General features: G+C 36.2%; 1 pseudogene; it reads left to right on the top strand.

Moving 5' to 3' along the window:
- The first annotated feature begins 267 nt into the window (after positions 1 to 267).
- On the top strand, positions 268 to 2,635 carry LOC149160142 (L-type lectin-domain containing receptor kinase S.4 pseudogene; annotated as a pseudogene).
- The last annotated feature ends 16,792 nt before the right edge of the window (positions 2,636 to 19,427 follow it).

The raw sequence follows: 19,427 nt of genomic DNA, 5'->3' as shown, positions 1-19,427 counted from the left end.
CACCATCTCCTAGCTCTGCCACCCTCCCCTGACAGTCCTGACATTCCCTGCCATTCCCTGACAAAAAAATCTGAATGCAGTTAGAGCGCCTGACATCCCCTGATCGATCGGGGACGACCTGGAATTCATGCGGGGGAGTATTATGGCTGGTTCGAAATGGTCACCCACGCGCGATTCCGCTCTGCAGCTCACTTCCCGCTCTGCTCTGCGATTCCGCTGTGTTGGCTTACCGCTTTGCAGCTCGGCCGTCAAAGTGGCCAGGGCCATTGCGTTTCAAGCCGCGCTTCGATCCATGTATCTCCACCATCCTGTATCTCATCAGGCAAAGCCGTTTCATCGAATGCCCTGGATGTTTTCATGGCTCTGTTTTCTTTGTTTGAACTCTGTTTTTGCATTGGCCCAATTCGACAATTTTGTTTTCAATGGATTCAGAAACAACAATCTCAACCTGGATGGAATGGCGAACATCAATCCTGCAGGAGTCCTAGAGCTCACAAACGTCACACAGTTGATGTTGGGCCATGCCCTTTATCCGTTTCCTTTACGCTTCAAGAATTTTTCGAATAATTCCACTCTTTCTTTCAGTACGACCTTCGTTATGTCCATTGTCCCACGGTACCCAACTCTTGGAGGTCACGGTATAGCCTTTCTGTTGTCCCCGTTTAAGGAATTGCACAGAACTTTGACCAGTCAGTACCTCGGCCTCTTCAATGCTTCCAGCAATGGGAAGGATTATAATCATATATTTGCGGTGGAGTTTGATACTGCTAAGGATTTTGAGTTTGGGGATATTGATGATAACCATGTGGGTATCGATATCAACAGTCTGATATCAAATATGTCCACGACAACTGGGTACAGAACTGGTAATGGGACAGTTCAGGGATTTAATCTGAAATATCAGAAGAGTATTCAGTGTTGGATAGATTTTGATGGTGCGGAGAATAGGCTTAATGTAAGTGTTGTACCAGGGGGGATGACCAAGCCTGATCGCCCATTGATATCTATTCATGTTAACCTCTCAGATGTCCTTCTTGATTATATGTATGTTGGGTTTTCAGCATCCACAGGGCTGCTTTCTAGTGCTCATCGCCTTCTCGGATGGAGTTTCAGGATGAATGGGCTTGCACAGGACCTTGAACTCTCAAAGCTTCCTCAGATTACATCTGCAAATTCTATGGTGAAGACTAGAAGGTTCATAGTTGAGGTATCCATAGCTGCCATAAGTATCACAGTTCTTGCAAGTCTGGCAGCAGTTTACCTTATTAGGGGGATTCGACAGAGTGAGGTGATTGAAGAATGGGAGCTTGAATATGGTCCTCATAGATTCCCCTACAGTGAACTTAAAGTGGCCACAAAGGGATTTAGGGACAAACAGCTGCTGGGGTTTGGAGGTTTTGGCAGGGTTTATAAGGGCGTTATTCCCAGCACTGGGCGGGAAGTTGCAGTGAAGTGGGTTTCGCATGAATCCAAGCAAGGGGTGAGGGAATTTATTGCAGAGATTGCAAGCATTGGTCGGCTGAGGCACATGAACTTAGTTCAGCTTCAAGGTTGGTGTCGGTATAAGGAAGAGCTTCTGCGTATCTATGATTACATGCCAAATGGTAGCCTTGACAAGCTCTTGTTTGAGAGCACACAGAATATGTTGACTTGGTCGTAGAGGTATACAATTTTGAAAGGGGTTGCTTCGGCTTTGCTTTATCTTCATGAAGAATGGGAGCAGACAATAGTCCATAGAGATGTCAAAGCAAGCAATGTATTATTAGATGCATATTTGAATGGCAGGTTAGGGGACTTTGGGCTTGCTCGTTTATATGAACATGGTTCAAATCCTCACACCACCCATGTAGTGGGAACTATTGGATACCTTGCTCCAGAGCTTCGTCGTACTGGTAAGGCCACAACAAGCACTGATGTGTTCGGATTTGGGGCTTTATTGCTTGAAGTGGCTTGTGGAAGAAGACCCATTGAGCCGAAGATGTCTCTCGAAGAATTAATTTTGGTTGACTGGGTTTGAGAGGTGCATTCCAAGGGAAAGCTTTTGGAAGCAGTTGATCCTAGACTTCTTAATGAGTACCCTGTTGAAGAAGTTGGGCTCGTTCTTGAACTGGGTTTGCTCTGTTCCCATCCTCATCCCGAAGCTCGACCTAGTATGAGAGAAGTAGTGCAAATGCTTGCAGGCGATAAAGCACATCCTGTGCCACCTTCTGAACCTCCTTCGGCAGACACACCTACAAGAACTGAAAATCTTGATGAATTCATTGTTTCATTTTCTTCATACAAGCATGGTTCATCTATTGCTATCTCACATCCTAACAGAAGCTCAGATGGTAGGCTAGTTTTCACACCGGATAGAACATCACCACTTTCACTGTTAGCAGCAACAACTTGAAAGGTGTGTGTAATTAAAACAAGTCATGGAGTAACTGTTGTTGAAAAAACATATTTATTTTGGTCCGTTGGTGCATGATCCATGTCTTCTTGTTTATTGGACTGGCCAATGATGAGTTACTTCCTCTTCAAACAGACTAAGAGCTGGAGTTCCAGAGATACAGAGCTTGGAGTTTTCCTTTTGATATATCAGAAAAAAAGGCTAACAGATCTGAAGTCTATGATTGCTGAGTGTAGACAAACTGTGTGCAATTTTACTAATCTTCAAAGAGTATTTGATGCAACAAAATGTAGTGATTTTTCTTCAGTTGACCCAATTTTTCATCTCAGCAAATGGCTTGATTATCTGATACAACAGAGTGTAAATTTAGAGGAGAATTTCTTCTCTGATGTTTAAATTATATTTACAAGTCACAAAAAAATAACAGTGTGTGTTGAGTTTCTTTCAAGTGTGAAGATATGCCGAGTTACATTATCTGTGTAACTAGCAGTTTCCATTGTATATGAAATGCATAAAGAAATCTCTGGCTTGCATTCTTGTGCTTCAGAAACAAAGTTGTTTCCCAATTGTATTTCTGATTTTAGGGGTGACATTGTTTCAATGTTTGTACATTCCTTATAGAAAAAAAGGTGAACAATCATCTGTTCCCTCTATATTAAAAAAACAATCCTTGTTGCTTTATGTACTTCTTTGTTATAGTTTTAAATATTTTGAATTTCCTATTTAACTTCACAATTTTTTGGCTGTAGATTCTTCTCTAATTGCTATAGGTTGCTCTCTAGGTAAAACAATTTAGTATCAAGTGGTTGTTGGTTTCAAAGGGGGACATCTTTGTTGCCAAGTTGAAGAAGCTTGGTTTGCAGAATCTTGTGTTCTTGAGGCCTTGTTTTGAGGTCTTGATCAGAAAGCTAGAGAAATCTCATTTTCTAGGTAAAGAAGCTCAAGTTGGACAATGTTGTGTTGTTGTAGTAGTGATTATTTTGAGGTAGCTAGCTTCAGTGAGAGGCTAATAAGATATATGTGGTAGGAGAAATGACATCTAGACATTTAGAGATCGATAAATTCTATGGCCACAACTTCCATTTATGGAGGTTGAAGATGGAATATTTGCTTATTGAAAGAGAGTAGAAATCAGTATGAAGGACACAAAGTCTGACATCGTGAAGTAGGAGGACTGGGGCAAGATGAATGATAAGGTCATGGCCTTGATTGGTCTTGATATATCAAATTCTATGTTAATGGATGTGTTAGGAGAAGCTAACTTAAACAGGGTGCACAATTTGATTGATAACAGCTATAATATATGTGTGAAAGTAGCTCATCTGCAGAATAGGTACTATTGAAGGATGAGCATAAAGTAACAAGAATTGCCACAAAATCTGAGTAGGGTAGTGAACCTCTCCACTCATGTTTAGATTCCAACTCAGATGACAGTTAAAATGAATGATTTCATAACTTAAGCCTTCAGACCTGGCAATAGTAATCATAAAGCATACATGTATCAAACCCAATTGGGCTATCAAGTATTATTGATTGATAAAGACACCAAATCTCTGTAAAATTCAAAGAGCTGTTGAAATAGTTCCCTATTAAGCAGATGTGAAATCACTACACATCAGAACTTGAAGTCCCTAGATTTATTAATGAAGTCTTCTTGTACGACTAATAAATTTATCTGAGCTCAGATATAGCTAGATTCCATGACGTCAGAATTAAGAGGGCATAGATATGCTTCATCTAGGTCATTAAGGGAATTGCTTCATCTAGGTCATTATCCATATCTAACACAAACAAAGATTGATTTCAAAGTGGTGTTTTCCAAGAATGTATATGAATAATGAAAAATGCACCTGTTTAAAGCTACTATGGCTTTGTTTAATTTAACATTCCATGTAAACTGATAAAATAAACTAACATTTGTTTATTCAAAGAAACTCAGTTAGCGAGATTAATATGTTTCCAGAGGCACAAATATGACAATTATCGATAGTACATAACACAAACTTAACCTGAAAATGTGTACTATAATTAAGTGAGGATTTATTGTAAGCATGCTACATGGGTTAGATTTTGTTTAGCAAAGCAATCAACACCCTTTTCTTTGATTTTTGGTAGACTACTCCCTTTGGCCCGAAAGCCAACCCCTATTACATTGAAAATGATCAACTTTACAGAGAAATAAAGCTACTAGCTTTAAGGAATGAAATCCTAACAATAAACTAAAATAAAACAATCTCTGGCATGTTACAGGAAATCTGGAAATGATGAAATGGAATGCTTCAAATCTGAATTAGATCCACAGTTGATTGCTGACCCAATGCCTTGAAATCTGATATATACTCCACAGTTGCTGATTCTTCTCCATAAAATCTGAGACATGAAGCTGTTCCCTGAAAATCTGTCAGATATCCTTTAAACAACGCAAATTTTGCCACCTATCTGTTGTCACACAACACCTTTTTCTTTTACCAGGAGGAGTATTCTCCCTTGAGGAAGAGTAACTCAAATTAAATCTCGAGCATTTTGCTTGTTTAAAGCATCAGGTGGTTTTGAAACATGAACTACAAAATGAGTGCCCAAAGGAGCAGATTCAAAATACATAGAGGTGCCACTGGTTTGTGTGTCTAGCTTTCGACGGCTCCCCTCTGGCTCACATAGCTTTGCTTTTCACTTAATACATTCCAAAACACCGTTGGTTCATCCACAGACTTTATCAAATCCTTTGACAGTCTATTACCCACTACAACACTGTTTGTTCCTCTGAAGATTCATTTGCAGATTTCAAGAATCTGTTCACTTCCATTCCTGCCCTTCCAGAGATGTAGTGTATAGATACAAAAGGAAGTTACAAATTTACAACATACACTTTTTAAGCTTGAAATGAAGCCATAGAAAATGGATGCACCGTTAGAATTATTATTCAAAATTTCTCATTTTGTGACCAAATCACTCTCTTTGTTTAATGCTTTAGAAAAGCAAATAACCGTATTCTATTACCATGCCACAACTAGATGATATACAGACAAAATCAATAAGAGCCATGCTAAATATGAGCTATAACTCATTCATATAGTTGAATTACCGATGTCAGGCCATTCATAGGCAAATATAAAAGAGATCAACGTTGGTCCATAAGGCAAAGTAGAAAAGAAAAGAAAAGGTACCTTAGATCACTAATTCACTCACTGAATGCTAAAAGGGACTAAAACAAGTATATAAGCAATGGGTGAAACTGTACACAGAATTGAACATCTTCATTTAATCTCAATCTAGTTCTCACATTTAGGTTTCTAAAATATGTGAACATGTCTTTGATCAACCAGAGTTTGTTGATGGAGAGGCAAATCACTTCAACAATTTCATAAAGGTGAGTTAGACACTATAACCTTGATATGAGATTCAATCAATATTTAACAAAATATATTTTCTATATTTCCCAATCATTTGTGTCATGAGATGATATAAAACTATGATGATGTCAACATTGTAGTATGTTACTATGCCAAGAAATTTGAGGCTGGAGGCCTATAACCCTCCTCAATGTCTCCCATAAGGTTATTACAAACATTTTAAGAAAATGATTCAAGTCGCAAGCTTCCAAAATCATAAGAAAGCATATTATCACCTTGCAGAGCATCAAATTGGCCAGGGAGATGAGTAAGAAGGCTCACTTGAATTTGATCTTGACAAGTCATATAATATAATTAAGTGAGGATTTATTGTAAGCATGCTACATGGGTTAGATTTTGTTTAGAAAAGCAATCAACACCCTTTTCTTTGATTTTTGGTAGACTACTCCCTTTGGCCCGAAAGCCAACCTATTACATTGAAAATAATCAACTTTACAGAGAAATAAAGCTACTAGCTTTAAGGAATGAAATCCTAACAATAAACTAAAAATAAAACAATCTCTGGCATGTTACAGGAAATCTGGAAATGATGAAATGGAATGCTTCAAATCTGAATTAGATCCACAGTTGATTGCTGACCCAATGCCTTGAAATCTGATATATACTCCACAATTGCTGATTCTTCTCCATAAAATCTGAGACATATACAGTGCTTGTATACTCTGCATATACAGTGCTTGTATACATCAGTTCCTCATTTTCCGAAGAAGTTAGATAAAAATGTCATAGTGCACAATGAAGCAGTGTCAAGTTAGTGGTTCAAGTCATTAATTGACAAGAGGATGGATCATCTACAGCACAAATGACAGGAGGAATGCATCAAAAGCATGGACAGCACCATGATTTCTTATGTAAAGGAGACAAATGTGTTGGTTGGTATGGACATATTTTTTATTTGTGTACTTTATAAAACTACAAACTTGTATTTATGTAAGCATTGAAGGTTATAGAGTAAGGACAGGATGCATAATGTATTGGTTGGTATGGATGTAAGGGTTTATTTGTTTACAAGGAGAAAAAAGAAACTGTAGCCTCTAGAAGTGATTCATTATGTCCATCTAAACAAAGATATGATATGCAGATCCATGATGTTAAGATAATAAATTCACACAAGCACCCAATTATCAAACATTGACACTTGAATATGCAATACCAAGCTTTCAAGTGGTATCAGACCTGGGCATGGGCAAGTTTGTAATCTTCTTCAAAAGTACCAAATCAGGCTTCATAGAATAGAAACTATTTGCTTTTGATTATTAGAACTTACAGCCAAATTTTTCTTCCCTAAAATTGTTTTTTGTCATTTGTTTGTAGCATAAGTTATAAAGCCACTAATGCCCTAAACTCTGCATATACAGTGCTTGTATACTCTGCATATACAGTGCTTGCATATACAGTGCTTGTATACATCAGTTCCTCATTTTCCGAAGAAGTTAGATAAAAATGTCATAGTGCACAATGAAGCAGTGTCAAGTTAGTGGTTCAAGTCATTAATTGACAAGAGGATGGATCATCTACAACACAAATGATAGGAGGAATGCATCAAAAGCATGGACAACACCATGATTTCTTATGTAAAGGAGACAAATGTGTTGGTTGGTATGGACATATTTTTTTATTTTTGTACTTTATAAAACTTCAAACTTTTATTTATGTAACTATTGAAGGTTATATAGTAAGGACATGATGCATAATGTATTGGTTGGTATGGATGTAAGGGTTTATTTGTGTACAAGGAGAAAAAGGAAACTGTAGCCTCTAGAAGTGATTCATTATGTCCATCTAAACAAAGATATGATATGCAGATCCATGATGTTAAGATAATAAATTCACACAAGCACCCAATTATCAAACATTGACACTTGAATATGCAATACCAAGTTTTCAACTGGTATCAGACCTGGGCATGGGCAAGTTTGTAATCTTCTTCAAAAGTACCAAATCAGGCTTCAAAATTCCAAATAAGGGGTTTGATTTATGTCTTGTTTGCTTCATGTTTTTAGAACTCATGGAAAAGTTGGTTGTGCAGTTGGTAACATAGTTCATAATTGAAGCATTAGAATAAATAAGAATGCACGTTTCAGGTTGACTTGGTTCAAAAGCAACAGGTTCAGAAAACTGCACATCAAGATGCTATGAACCCAAGAGCTTCTTTCTTAAATATGAACACCGTAAATAAAATTAGATTTGTTTTGATCATATAACAGATCTAACATTTGAGAATATATTTGAAGAACAATTTAGATTGATGTCCAAAACACTAATTCATTCACAAATTGTGGTGTGTATACAACATTGTTACAGCTTAGTCTGCAGTATTAGACCAATTACGTGAGAAAATACAGAAACATTGCAATAAAAAGAACCAACAATTCAATTTGTCGAACAATTACAGAGTCATGTGAATTAACTTGACATTCCATGTCAAAGTTCAAAATTTCATGAAACTTCAGGAGAGTAGTGGCATATAATTGAACTTTTACTTTTGCATTGATGAGGGCTCAAACATTCCTCGGTGCTCATCAGGCACCCATATTTTTAATATTGCACTGATGAAGGCTCAAACTTTCCTCAAATTTTGCAGGCACCCATGTTCTCAATGTACCTAGAGCCTTCTGAAACAACCCAACATTCCATGTCAAAACACAAAGTTTCATGAACTTTAAGAGAACAGATTATGTCCATGAACAGATTATGAAAAAGGTATTTTTATAACAACATAACAATGGGAAAACATAAATATACTTATCATATGATAAAGGGCCACCTGACGACGCCATAATAACCTAGCTTATCTATTCTTTGTGCATACCTCATTGATTCCCACTAGAGTTGAAGTCCTTCTCTAGATGATCAGTCATGGTAGAAGATGATGCTTCTCCACTTATTCTATAGTTACCTAGAAAAATATCAAACATTATCGCAAATAAATTTTCTAGAGCATCAAGGTATATGTGCACACACAATGAAAGAGTGTCAAATGTACCTGGCATGGCAAGTAAGGTTGGATGGTCTTGCATCTCCTTTTGGTCTTGGGTTATCGCCATGGTTGGGGATTGTTGCATTGCTGTAAAAATAAACATACCACATGTTAAAGAATAGCGATGATTAAATACTTAAATCTAAAATCATGACTCTATTCAACACATGAAACTAACCTGGAACCGTAGAGACGACATTATTTGATCGATGACGTCCTCGCTTATTGAGGTACCAAAACTCAAATGGTTCATATTCTGATGGATCAACATTTAAATCAATTTCCAAACCATTGTTTTTTCTGCTGCTTCTTCTTTTCTTTGTGGGGCTAAGGAAACTCTTCTTCCTCTTCAAAGATGGATCAAGAGATTCCAATCCAGGTGTGAAGTCAAAATCAGTAACGTGCAAATTATTGGCTTCATCCAACATTTTTTTAAGCATATCAGTCAATTGGATTGTCTTCGCCAAAGTAGTAGGAGGATTATCTAAAATGAGATGTGTACAGCTAAACAACTCCTCCCTTGTCAAATGAAGTGCCTCAACATCTGCGTCAACAACATTTGTGGCCATAAGAGTAGCATCGACATCTTCATCATGGTTTTGAGGCTCTATATTGATCTCAGGTGGGTCATTGCATATGTTATCCTCTGCATGCTGATGAAGCAATGGATTTGAATTATCTGATTGGAAATACAACCAATTAACCTTTATGGCATGCTTGCAAATGTTTCCACGGATAGACCATGGACATTCACACATTATAAAATCCTTACGATACCAGGTGACAACGTATTTTTTACCTCGATCTGTCTGAATTCTCACCCAATAAGCACGGGTTATGTTCTCATGAGGAAAACAATCAATATCCATAATTTTTCTTGCTCGTTCGACTGATGATTCTGGCTACTTTTCTCTCTTGTAGTTGTTTAGAAATCTTTCTTCTTTTAAGATTTCCTTGAACCGATAACAAGGTTCAACTGTTGTTAGTAGCATATGCAATAACCAATCCATCCTCCGGGCACATTTTTTCCTTCTGTCAGATAGAAATGTTGTTTTTAGGTAACAATGGTATGACTCAACAACATTATTGGTCTCCTGATTTGCATGAGGAAACTCCCAACAACCTTTCACCCACATACCTAATTGCAAATAGAACGATGTCAGTCTCACTATATCACCTTTATAAAAGAAAAAAATGCATATAATATGAAAAAAATGTTTACTTACGAATCTTATCTCTAGTGACCCAATTCTTGTTGAAATAGTTTAAGAACTTCTCTTCATCTGCAAACTTGATAAAAAATTGATTGATTGCATCTTCCACTTCATAATTGAGAGTGTGTTTCATGATGAAACCTAACTCACTGAACATCTCTTTGGCTTTTATGGAACTAGTGGCCAACCGATTGACATTTTTCAACCAAGCCCTCCGTACATGCCAAACGCATAAGATCACATCACAACCTGTGATCCTCTTGCCATATTCAATGCATTTTAGTGTGGTATTTTTAGAAAAAATGCAAGTTTGGTTATATCATGACAATGTTAAAGTTACCTCAAGGCACTGATTTCAGCCAGTGCATCATCAACCATGAAAGCATTGACTTTCCAATCAGGACGGGTTTGGAAACACTTGCGCATGAGCTGCTCCAGCCATATTGCAATATCATATGATGTGTTTCGTGATGCCACGACCCATGCAACAGGCACCCCGCTTTGTTGTTCATCAAATGCCACGAGTGTATACAACTGATACTGTCATTTTCAACATTACATAAATTCAAATACAAGTTATTAATCATTTTGAATGGATACAACTTAAATAAATATATTCAATAAATCATTGGCATCTGACTTACCCCATATTTGTTTGTGTTAAATGTTGAATCCATGGCTATTAAGCTATTGTGCGATAGCTTGACCATTGTGTCCAACATCCACTTTGTTTGAATCCCTATTATAAAAGGGACCTCCACACCATTGGACTTTTGGTAAAAGAAAAAATCTTCCCGATGCTTTTGATACCAAAGGTTTACACTCATTTCATCCTTTTTGTGAAGTTGATAATTTCCCTTCGCTAACCTATTATAAATGTTTACAATATCTTTCCTGCATAAGAAGAAATCTCTATCTCGAGCTGCCACATTGATGTCAACATGTCTCTTAATGTGTGTTCTATACACTACATCAATAGGCACTCCAAAAAAGAAACAACTCTCTACATATGCAACAATGTCCCTCGAAAGCTTTGGCCTAAGCAAGGCCCTAGTCTCACCTGAAGTGTCACATTGACCATGACAAGCCCAACCTTCCCCATCTTCATGTTCATACATATTGAAAGTTAATATTGCTCTATTAGGAATTTCATGCATAACTTTCACAATAAAGTGGCATTGGCAACCCCTCTTTTGCACAAATGAGGTCCTTTGTTTAGCTGAAAGATTTCCTCTTTTGTTCTCTGGGCCAAATGAACAATGATAACTAAACCAAAAATTTAAATTGTTAGTACATACAAAGAAAGATAACCGTGGTTTCAAAAGATCTAAACAATATATATTTTAAATACTCACATATCATATTGCAATGCAGCAATAGATCTTTCTTTTGGTTTACCCTTTGTTTTTCGTACGAATTTACATGGAGCAATAGGATTTTCTTCCTCTCCTTTGACAAAGTCAGCAACTCGTTGTAACGGGATTACAACAACACGATCAATACCATTGTTTTTTGTATTTATTTCTGCCCAAACCAAGTCTTTACTAGAGAAAGTCATTTTGCCTTTGAGATCTTGCACCTCAAGATCCATGATATATTGCCATTTATTTCGCTTGCCCATTTTGAACTACTCTGGTCAAACAATATGCAAGGACATCAAAACCAAAATTTCAATCTTAGCAAGTTATTCAACATATATATAAATATAAAACCTCTTTTATTCTTTTTTTGAGGTCTAAAATATCAATCACTCAATAATGACAAAAATAAATAGCACAAAAGGATGGATTTTTTTTGGGATGCAAGCATTTCCTTTAAGATGTTGCTTCTTGCCTCATTCACTTTCAACAAGGCATTCCTTAAAGGAAAGATTCCTTTGAGAACATGAATTCATGCAATCCAATGAATGTTGGCCATGTTTTTTTAGGGTCACCATTCGCTAAGCAAGACTAGACTTGAATGAAAGGGCTTTCTACAATGTACGTTTACATCACAACTCTACAAACATGAAGCAAAGAAGACACAAATCAAACCCCTTCACGTCACCACTCTTATGCGTTTTGATTGGCATGCGAATTAAGACTACTACTCCTCTCACTGTTGTACTTGCACCTCATTTTATATCTTCTATTAGCTAGACACTTAGATTTAAACTAGTCTCTTAGTTCTTTATTGTTAATTTTAGGCAACAATGGTATGTTCTATGCTTTAGAGCAATTTTACTTCAATTTCTTTATTAGCCCAAGGAAATAATGTTGAGGATTGCTTGAAACATTGGATGGAAGACAAGTCTGTTAGGGCACCACCTTGTGTGGTCTCTTGGGCCAAATGGCTAGCTAGGAATGCTATGCTATTGCAAAACAAAGGAGTCCTAACTTTTCAGGTAACCCACTAAATCAGGTACACATAATAATAATAATCTATTTTTAAAGTCACAACCTAAACTGTCACCAAATTGATATGGAGGGTTGTGATCAGCTGGTCAGAGAAGAAAAGAAAAACAAACACCAAAAAAACAACCTAGAATAATGGCAGAAGTAAACATTAATAAATTCAAAGATGGGTGGTTTTCGTGGGGCCTGTCAAGGAAAACTTGGAGTATGTGGGAGCAGGAGGCATACTATTTATTCAGGAAAACCATATAGATTGATTTGAAGACTGCATTGGGTGAAGGTACCATTAACTGTGGAGAGATGAACTGTCTATGGTTCTTGTTAAGGGTTGCTATTGAAAGAGGGGTAACACAATTGCAGATTTCTTAAGAGCTGCAAAACATCACATTTTTGTACCAGGTAAAAGAAGATAGATAAGGTTCACACTTCTTTCCCTAATGCTAGCAAGAGACCACAATATCTAAAAATTCCAAATTTCAATGGCATTCTTTTTATTTGTGGGTTTCTCATTTAGTTTTCTTCTGCTGCGTATTTAGCTTTTATCATCACTGCCATAAGCAGTTTTTAGAACTTGGATTTGCTTTGCTACTTTGTCTCATGATGCTGCCTTCCTTGTGTGATTTAATTTATAAAGTTTTTCCATGCATTTTTCCACAATTTGTTCTTCTAGAATTAGGAGTGTAAGATTTTGTTCTTCTAGAATTAGGAGTGTAAGATTCTGTCCCACTACGATTTTCCCCTGTTGATGAGCAGCATAATTATAATTTCTCAATCTGGCCGACTCTGAACAAAGAGCAGCATTATCATTTTTCATTCTTTTTGGCAAATATCACAAGGCTTTTCAATGCCTTAGTTACATGACTTGGACTTTGGAATGACTTGACAAAGGCAAAGAGTAAGAGGCTCTAGAAAATTTCAGGGAAAACACCACATATGACTGCAGTTATAAAAAGACAAAATAATACTAGTCTTATCTATCAAAATGATAAACGTGGTCAAACTCGTTGAGTAATTCTGTCAAGCTTGATCAAATTCATGGAGTCGTGGTCAGAGTCTCCAAGCCTAGGTCAAATTTTCTCAGTGTTGGCAAGTAATGAAAAGAAGATAGATAAGGTTCACACTTCTTTCCCTAATGCTAGCAAGAGACCACACTATCTAAAAATTCCAAATTTCAATGGCATTCTTTTTATTTGTGGGTTTCTTATTTAGTTTTCTTCTGCTGTGTATTTAGCTTTTATCATCACTGCCATAAGCAGTTTTCAGAACTTGGATTTGCTTTGCTACTTTGTCTCATGATGCTGCCTTCCTTGTGTGATTTAATTTATAAAGTTTTTCCATGCATTTTTCCACAATTTGTTCTTCTAGAATTAGGAGTGTAAGATTCTGTCCCACTACAATTTTCCCCTGTTGATGAGCAGCATAATTATAATTGCTCAATCTGGCCGACTGTGAACAAAGAGCAGCATTATCATTTTTCATTCTTGTCGGCAAATATCACAAGGCTTTTCAATGCCTTAGTTACATGACTTGGACTTTGGAATGACTTGACAAAGGCAAAGAGTAAGAGGCTCTAGAAAATTTCAGGGAAAACACCACATATGACTCCAGTTATAAAAAGACAAAATAATACTAGTCTTATCTATCAAAATGATAAACATGGTCAAACTCGTTGAGTAATTCTGTCAAGCTTGATCAAATTCATGGAGTCCTGGTCAGAGTCTCCAAGCCTAGGTCAAATTTTCTCAATGTTGGCAAGTAATGAAAAGAAGATAGATAAGGTTCACACTTCTTTACCTAATGCTAGCAAGAGACCACAATATCTAAAAATTCCAAATTTCAATGGCATTCTTTTTATTTGTGGGTTTCTTATTTAGTTTTCTTCTGCTGTGTATTTAGCTTTTATCATCACTGCCATAAGCAGTTTTCAGAACTTGGATTTGCTTTTCTACTTTGTCTCATGATGCTGCCTTCCTTGTGTGATTTAATTTATAAAGTTTTTCCATGCATTTTTCCACAATTTGTTCTTATAGAATTAGGAGTGTAAGATTCTGTCCCACTACAATTTTCCCCTGTTGATGAGCAGCATAATTATAATTGCTCAATCTGGCCGACTGTGAACAAAGAGCAGCATTATCATTTTTCATTCTTGTCGGCAAATATCACAAGGCTTTTCAATGCCTTAGTTACATGACTTGGACTTTGGAATGACTTGACAAAGGCAAAGAGTAAGAGGCTCTAGAAAATTTCAGGGAAAACACCACATATGACTCCAGTTATAAAAAGACAAAATAATACTAGTCTTAAGGAATTTAGACTTCTGTGATCCATAACATTGTTTAGATAATCTTCGGCAAAATCACATAACCAATCTTTTGTCGACGCGTTTCGAACCAACCAGTGTGGTTCATCGTCACTGACGATGAACCACACTGGTTGGTTCGAAACGCGTCGACAAAAGATTGGTTATGTGATTTTGCCGAAGATTATCTAAACAATACTAGTCTTATCTATCAAAATGATAAACGTGGTCAAACTCGTTGAGTAATTCTGTCAAGCTTGATCAAATTCATGGAGTCCTGGTCAGAGTCTCCAAGCCTAGGTCAAATTTTCTTAGTGTTGGCAAGTTTGATCAGGTTTAACCAAGTTTGGAGCAGACTCAGGTTTATACCACTGTCTTGATCTATCTTTGTTCTTGGCTTTTACCTTTTCTATTGTTTTCCATCAGCGAGAATATTTTGTAAGACCAATTTGGACTGAACTATTGCATCAATTGAAATGGTGACATGCATAGCTTTCATAAGAACACTGATGCATGAGTTATGAAATTTCCAGTTAAATTTTTATTTGTTATTATCTCAATACATCAATGGTAGCCATATCAATGTGGAATGAAATCCTCAATGAAGGAATATGCCACTGGGATTCATTAACCTTCTTGCATTTAAGACGACATCATAAAAACAACCACCACAGGCAAGGGGAGTCCAGTCCCTTGTACCTTTTTGGTCTACTATGAGTTCATTATGTGATTGTTTCGTCTTAACATCCGCAGAGTCGCTGTCTCTATTGAAAGGGCATATGCTTTCGATCTTCCTGTGTGCTTATTACAAAAGCATTTGCAACTTACATTAGCTTAACGAGATTGTGAACCTCAAACCCCGTGAACCGCTGTTAAAATTAAGTTTGCCATTAACTGCTCCTGCATACCCAGTTTTGACAGCGATATATGTGGTCCATGTAGACATGGAATCAGACAAACAACAATAAAACAGTTAGCTTCCTCACTGGAAAATGCCTGCAGGAGAATTGATTTGGGTTTCTTTGTTTATGTAGCCATCTTGTCAGGTACATCACTGCCACAACAATTTGCCATGGGTTATTATGGTGGCAAACAATATTTGTTGTAGTTTTGACATTGCAACTATGCTATTTATATGTATTGCATTGCCTTATACTCTGAGAAGTGTTAAGCGGGTCTAGGCATTATCTGCCTTAGCCTCTCTTGCTCCACTAGAATTGTTTTTCCAGATTGATCAATGGGGCTTCTTTTATGTGGGTGGTGGAGAGACTTTGAACCTATGCCATCCATCTTTGGTTATATTACAAGAGTGACGAAGCTTTATTATTTGTGTAATGGCAGAAGAGGTTTTAGAAAAGGGACATGGAGTGGCACCATTGTTGAAAGCAGCAGCAGGAGAAGAAGAAGATGAAGAAGAGCAGGAAACGGCAGCACAGATAGCACTTTTGAAGTCTAAGATTGCTGCCAATGTCGGAGCCATGCCTTCTGTTTTGAAGATAATGAAGCTAGTCATAGAGAAAATAAACAAACTTGATTAGTATAAGGGTAACATTGATTGTGTTTTCAGAAAAAGGATGGATCCTGACGATTGAATGCAATGCTGATTGGTATTTGGACTTCTTCTATTTGCAAAGATACGCTCTTACATTACAGAGCATACAAATTGTGTTCTACCCTGTAATATTTTCTCATATTTATAATGAAAGCAGCAACGATGTATTAGTAATTTATGTCAATAGAGAGCATTAACTTTGGCTAGTTTTTCTTTTCTCAATGCGGAGTAGCTATAAAATGTGAAGTATGACTGAAATTCACTGGTTTGTATCTCATGGGAGCTGTAACTCACCCAACGTTCAAATAGTATTGTTTGCTTCTGGATTGTTTGTATTATGATTGTCTGTTCTGATATTGTTATTGGTCTTCTATGCCAGTAGATTGGGTGTTTTGTGTCGACGAGGAGCAGGGTGCGAGCTGAAGAGTACCTGGGTGGCGAGCTGCAGAGAGGAATCGCAGAGCGGGAAGCGCCGGGTCGAAATGTGAGTGAGCAGCGCGGGTGACCATTTCGAACCGGCCATAATACTCCGCGGCATGAATTCCAATGCGTCCCTGATTGGTCAGGGGATGTTAGGCAACTGCATTTCGATTTTTTGTCAGGGAATGGCAGGGCTGTCAGGGGAGGGTGGCGGAGAAAAAGGGTGGCGGAGCTAGAGGATGGTGGCGGAGGGTGGAGAGATTTCCGGTGGCCGGAGCCGGACGATTTTCCGGCCGGTGCCGGAAAACAGGCCATTCTACAGCCTAGGTAGACTACTCCAAAAAGTACTATTGATTTTACTAGCAAATTTTCTTATGATCTCCTTTCCTATTTAAATTTAATTAAAATTCAGGAAAAAACAAAAAATTCAATACTTACCTTAAACCCTTGCTTCTTCTTGCTTATGTGACTATAAATTTTCATCTTAGGGTTTAACTTCCTCAGGTTTTTCATTTTAGGCATTTTAGATTTAATGGGTTTGTGTACTTACTATATTTAGGGCGTTTGACATGTACAGTAGGGGGGCACTTATTGAATTAGATCCAATCCTTGTCAGCGTCGTCCATTTAAAAAAAATCGGATATATGTTTCGCAGTGCGCCCTGTGTAATATAACACACCAGTGCATACCGTGTAATACACCACACTGATATATTATAACATTACCAATTCTGTTCAGTCTATTCATCGGGTGTAATATAACACACTAACACACCTCTGTCAAATAGCACTGTTAAGTCACTGCGGTGCGATTATTGTTACAAATTGCACCGTCATAATTTAAAATTATTTTAAAAAAATTAATTTTCACTGACGGTGCTGAAAAATTAAACACCCAATATGTTTAATTGCATAAACACACCGATGTGTTGATTCAAATAGATGCATTAGTTACCAGAGCTATTTTTGGCTGAAAATTATTTGATTTATGTATAAAATATATTTAATGACTTCTGTATTGAATGGTACATGTTGTATATTGATAAAAAATGTCTGAGAAGGTGTCAAGTAACAAGGTATATATTGATCAAAAATACTGTCCGACACAATGATAACACATCGAAAAAAGCATAGAAGGAAAGTTCTTTGTATATTGTTTACAAAATTAATATGTTTGAACTATATGTAAGCTTAAATAATATGTATTGGTTAGTATGTGTTATGTAGGGCCACAAAATGAAGGAGGTCAATAAGATTATTTCTAATCTAAGTGCAGAATAACATAAAAGTCTGATAAAAAATTTGTAGAAGGACGAATCAAGTGAATGAAAAAATACTATTCAATATGATTTTTTTGAATTTTCATTAATAATGTACTTAATAATATTAGATAACATGTTTCAAACAATCTATTAATTCATATATGTTCACTGTTCTACAGGGAGCAACAATGAAGGAAAATATCAATGTCGTTTTAAGAAAAGAAAAATTATAGAACATGTAAATGACGATGAATTGGTCCTTAGCTCATCTGGAGTGGTGGTAGAGCTTAATGAAATGGGGTTTTTTCTTATAACACTATGATGGATCTAGTGGAACGAACATATAGACGTAATTTCCAATTACAATACAAAAATCAATCCAATGATTCCAAGAACCAAATTATATCTAAACTACAAGAAGCATTTCCAGAGCAATGGTCAATGAGACATGTCAGAATTGCAATAGAAAAAACATACAACAATGAAAAAGAACCATTCAAAAGGTAATATTCATAATTAAAATGATTTTATAGCATTATACGTATATATTACTACAAACCATTTATTTATTAATATCAATTTTGTTATATTTAGTTTTCATACATCAATATGAAATTAGTTTATTACTTTTTCTTAGGAAGATTATGAAAATCCCAAATGATCAACAAGTTGATATGCAAAACATGGCAGTAGGAATGTCCAAAAAAGTGTACAAGGAGATGGTCAAAGAAATTGACATAATTGCATCACAGAATGAGCCATCTCAACAACAACATGCTTCAAATGTATGTAATAATGATTGAATTTGTACATGTAAACAAATAATTTAGCATTAAATATTAATTTTCAAATATTTTCTTGCATAAAAGAAAACAAAATGGAACTCATTTAGCACATAAAACATGATAACAAGGAAGAAAATGGTTGATATCAAAGTTTGTGAGTAATTGTTAATATTTCCTTATAATAACTCAAGGTTCCATTTTTGTATATTTCAAGTTTTTTTACAACAACCATCATTGAATGTCTTCAAATAGGTGCTAACATACAAAGAAGAGGCATCAAAAGAATTAATTGACATTGGTTTAAATATGGGTTGTAAGTATATGTTGGCATATCAAAAATTAATTGTGAAATTTGTAAGTATCTATGTTGTTTACTTCTCTTAGTTTATTTTTAATAGAACAAAAAGATCCTTTATATTAAATGTATGATTTATAATGGGGTTTAAAACATGCAGGAAACAAAGTATGGAACTACGCTAGTAGAAGACTTGTTGCAACAAGACATGCGACTTGGTTTTGAAACCATGTGTACAATTTATGAGTCACTTCTTGCTATGGAACATTGCTATTCAATTTACATTGATGTAGATTATTTATTTCAATTTTCATTATTCTCATCAATGTAGATACACTCATTACATTTTATTTTTATGTTTGCATATGGAACAAGATCAAGAAGATGAAAACAATTGATGTAATAAAAAAATATTCATCCAAATAA

The sequence above is a fragment of the Pinus tabuliformis genome, chromosome 5_2 (genome assembly GCF_031772625.1).
Source record: "Pinus tabuliformis cultivar Carrire ecotype Pingquan chromosome 5_2, CPIR1, whole genome shotgun sequence".
NCBI classification, from domain to species: domain Eukaryota; kingdom Viridiplantae; phylum Streptophyta; class Pinopsida; order Pinales; family Pinaceae; genus Pinus; species Pinus tabuliformis.
Note: the sequence above shows the minus strand (reverse complement) of the source record. Positions and strands in the feature narration are given on the sequence as shown.